At 37.8% G+C, this 4,780-nt stretch overlaps 1 long non-coding RNA gene across 1 annotated transcript; it reads left to right on the top strand.

Annotated features, from left to right (window-relative positions):
• Window positions 1-2,549: 2,549 nt before the first annotated feature.
• On the top strand, window positions 2,550-3,285 carry LOC126613557 (uncharacterized). Its single transcript, XR_007620089.1, has 2 exons — window positions 2,550-2,738; window positions 2,878-3,285. It is a non-coding gene; the product is annotated as an uncharacterized LOC126613557 (long non-coding RNA).
• Window positions 3,286-4,780: the final 1,495 nt, after the last annotated feature.

Consider the following 4,780-nt stretch of genomic DNA (forward strand, 5'->3'; position numbering starts at 1 on the left):
CCCTCGAGGCACACTGAAGCTTCTACGCGCAAGCAGTAGGAAATCATCCCTCAATCAAGTCAAAAATGCCCAAAATAGGTATTTATTTATAACCTATTTCATCCATCCCTCATCATATCTTCTCCACAAGGTAACCCCTAAATCATTCTTTTTTTATTATATTAATTAGCTAATTAATTGATTAATTATTTAATTAATTTGCTAATTAAACACAAATCATGAACTTCACCCACAATACCATCCAAGTGGCCGGTCCATCTCCACCCGAGGTGGCCGGCCACATCCCTATATAAACACACTCATTCTCTCCAAAACTTAATTCCAATTCTCTTGCTAAATTCTCTAAATTCTCCAAACACTTTTCTCTCGAAATTCTAACTTTGGCATCGGAGGTTCTTCGGTCAAAGCCCCCCATTCATCGTGGGCGTGTGAGGCTCTTGGCCTTGACTTAAGGTGTTATTTGTTTTGTAAGTGTAATTTTGTCCAAGAATAAGGAGGAAGAAATTTGCATCTACAATATCCAATTAACATCCAATCACAATTAGCCAATAAATAAGATAAACAATAATATAGTACTTCACAAAATTTAATAAAATCAATCTCCGCAAAAATTCCGTACCTGAATTCCAAAACTTTGGCATGGTTCTGAGGTACCATCGCAGGAGACCGCCACCTTGATTAACCCGTGTTCACATGTGTAAGCCATCACTAAAACGCATACTAAGCCTAATCATATAACTTGAGATTATCAACTCAAAATTTCTCAATGCATATGTCTCGCTGTCCAAAATCTAGATCATCAACTTTTCCCACGCATCGATCGCTGCGCACGGTGATTTCCAACTAACTCCAAATCACTCAAAATTTTATAGGCATGCAGTTCAACACAAGAAACAACTATTATACCAGTCACGAAATTTAAAATGTACGGAAGAAAGTCAATTTCACTAGTAAAGGTCGCAGGTGCCCAAAATTTCACGGCATCGGTTTGCCGCCTATAGTGGTCCAGCATAGTTTGGGTTGGTCAGATTTTATTCCGGGGATGGTGGGCCACATGACCCAGATGATTTCTTTGGTTGCCGCTTTGCAAATTTGTTGGAAAATAAAAAAGGGCTGCCAGAATGATTAGGAATCCTAGAACTTCGCTCCCTCGTAGCACCACGAGGTGTGGTTCTTGGGTAAGTTTTGTAGAGGAAAGTGAGAGCTTTAATTTGGTGGTGGTGGTGTCGTCCAATTCCGTTGAATATGGCGGGAATTTGGGTTGAGAAATTGTTCAGAAAACGGGTCACGGGCTCGAATTTGGATCGATGGGTATGGGTTGGATTTCCTGATTTAGAAGTTTTCCATTTTTGGCAATTTCCAGAAAAGAAACTTACTAGTCATAGAAGGTTCAAAAGACCAAAATGGCCGTCATTATTCGAGGCTCATAACTTCTTCGTTTCAACTTTGATTCATGAATAATTTTGCCCCTAAACGCTTGTGGAATTGAGATCTATTCGAAAAATACAAGAATTTGCCCCAATAAACCAACATAAATTTTTCAAAAGAAAAGTCAACTCAGGCTTTAAAGAGTTAAACTTGGGATTTTCGAAAACAAAGTAAAATCCCGAAATTAAAAATACACAAGTTGTGTCGGGTCTAGTCCCCTGAATGGTGATCGGGCTCTCGTAAGGTTCCGTTAGCCCGGTATAATGACTTAACCAATTCCCGATGAGGGAAATGGTTTTCCTTCTTATTACATGTGAGGCCACTCATGAGGGGATGTGTTGAAGAATAAGATCACACATCAGTTCTATGAAAAAATAATAGACAATTAATGTATAAGTCCACTGCTAATTATCACCAGTGCATTTTACAATAAAACCCCACACCTAGAGATGTGTGGTTAATTGAGGACAATACTAGTGACATTGGTGGTGGACTACATTGGCCTACAATTTATCATGTGAGAGGGGAACAAACAAAATCTTGAAAGTAAAAATAATTATAATAAATTTTTATTTTGGTTTTTAGTTTTTAGTTTTTAATTTTCATTATGTGTGCTTTTTTAAATATTTTTCTACATCTCTCTTACTGTCTTTCATCCACTCTTCTTCGTTCTTTATTTCTCCCATGCATTTTCATCTTTACCACTAACACAAAAATAAAAACCCAAAAGCGCCCGTTAAACTATATAACGTTTATACTATCTAGGGAGAACCCAAATATTCAGTGAAACTACAAGGACGACTAAAATCCTACAGCCTAAGTAAGAAGGCGCACGCTAGTAGCACATTTTGCGGTCTTGTGCGATAATTAGAGCAAACAATTTGCAGCGTGTTGAAAATCACTTGTCATAATAATTGATGGAAGAAATTCTCACTTGTAACACAACTTGGTTCGCTGGATGGCCTAAACATATGGTCCCTCCAACATTTACTCAACCCCACTTGTTAGAGAGATATGTGGTGGTCGACCCCTCTAAAATGGAGAAAGTCTTTGCGCGGCCACCATCAATAATCAACCATGCATGCATGTACTATACGAGTCTAGGACTATTGAATTTTGAAACCTATAAATATAACCCTCACTATATCTGCTACGATCAAAACAAACATCAATTTTTATTATATATTGTATTGTGTCATAAGCAAATATGGCGAGTAATTCTACGACTTCTGCTCTTGTGACCGTCTTCATGTTTGCCATGGTACTGTCTCCGATTTCAACCTCTGAGGCAGCTCGATCCACTTTTATAGGTACTTATTTCACATCACAATTACTGCATCTATATATGTATGTATGTATGTATGTATGTATGTATGTATGTATAGCAATAAGCTTTTATAATGTGGCTTATACGTAGAATGAATTATAATGATATTTTTTGTGATATAGTTTCAGATGCAATATGTCCTGCTTGTGTATGCTGCCCCGGCTCGGTACCAAAAGGCTCTTGCTGCAAATGTTGTGCTAGTTCAACACCACCAATTAACTCTCTGTCCAACAAAGGGTCTCCATGAGACACCAAAATTATATGATAACGACAAAGTGGCCTAAGTTATCACGAAATAAAACATGGCGTCCTCTCCTTGGAAGCCATGTTCGTCTTCAATTCAATAATAAGTCTAAAAGTACTGTAACAAAGTGGAATATATATATAGTTACAGCGTCTTTCTTTATAATAAACATGTTGGCAAGTCTACAATTATATTTAATGTATAATTGTAACTTTTCTATTATTAGGAATTTCTTCATATTCCTATGTGTAGGGATTCTAATTAATGGAACAAGACACTCATATTATCTCTCTCTTGTTTCTCTTCCTTCTATCTTCTATATTTTATTTCTATTACATTATCAGCATGCTCTTGATATAGTCTATTTTCTTTTGATTTATTTTCATCTGAGCTAGAGTCACCACATGGTAGAGTTGTTTTGCACTCACCATTAGACTTCACCATGCTCGTCAATTATGTTTCTTATTATTCAATTTTCTTTTATGAGTACAGTTTGCTTATTATCAATCTATTTCCAATTAATTGCATATTGTCAATTGAGGTTGTATGCCATATATATGTGCAGTTTTTCATTTGTAACATTCTGTTGACCCTAAAAACTATCAAGCCTACGTGGCGCGCAGGCCGAGTAATCTATGAGCTAACTACGTCCTTCGGTTATGTGCGGGGCGTGCCTACTCGTCGGCCGAGCTCGGCCAAGGAGTAAAATTTGCTGATGTTGCGTTGGGTCGCGCTACTGACTTCTGCATCTTGCGATTGCGGCCGAGAAATGAACACGTCTCGGCCTCTTGGGTTCTCGAGCCTGAAGACAAGGCTGCTAACTTAGCGAAGTTCAATATCAAATTCAGCTTCCAATGTGCCGAATGTAGTAACTCGTAACACCTCACTTCGCCGAGAAGGCTGATGAGATGACCTCGACCAATAAGGATTCAGAAATCCTTCTCAACCGAGACTTGGATAGGTAACCAACTGTCCTCGCCGCAGTGCTGTTGATACCAACGGAAGATACTGCGAGATCAGTTGATTCTACGGTGACAGAGCTATCTTATGCCGACTGAGGATATCACCGGTTGCCTTCACAGTGCTGTTGATACCAACGGAAGATGTGTCGGCAAAAAGGGAAAAGTAAAAATCTCAAGGTTGTTGAGAGAGTTTGCGCAGGGCAATTGTGTGTTGAATTGGAGGGCTTTTACGTTGCACATCGCCTTGTATTTATAGTATTCTTATTTTCTGCTCGGCAAGGTCTGACAATATTTGTAAAGTCCAACTGCAACTCAAACTTGTGAAAAGAAATTTGATCCATATCAGAAGGCTATCCTTCAGACTGATGTGCCTTCTCAAACAAATCAAAAGCCTATCAAGACTTATCACATCATCTGACCAAATAGTAATAACCACTATTATATATATATATATATATATATATATATATATATATATATATAATATAATAGATATTTGGGAGATATGAACGGCATAACCGCATAGGCATGCAAGCCTACTATATATAATAATAGAGTAGATATTTGAGAAACTTTCGCACGCACGGCATATCCCACTTATCCCGTCGTATAAAGAAAATGAATCATATTGAAAGATAATTATTACGATAACGATCATAATAACAAAACTATCTTCATTTTCCATCCAACGGTTAGGAGCTAGCTCTCTCAACGGCCTCGATTGCTTGGCCGATAATGTAAAATCGGGTCCAAACACATTCTTAGCGCACTTATTTGGTTTTCATTATTTTGATTCTATGCCATATATGCAAATGCAAT

The sequence above is a fragment of the Malus sylvestris genome (genome assembly GCF_916048215.2).
Source record: "Malus sylvestris chromosome 4 unlocalized genomic scaffold, drMalSylv7.2 SUPER_9_unloc_1, whole genome shotgun sequence".
NCBI lineage: Eukaryota > Viridiplantae > Streptophyta > Magnoliopsida > Rosales > Rosaceae > Malus > Malus sylvestris.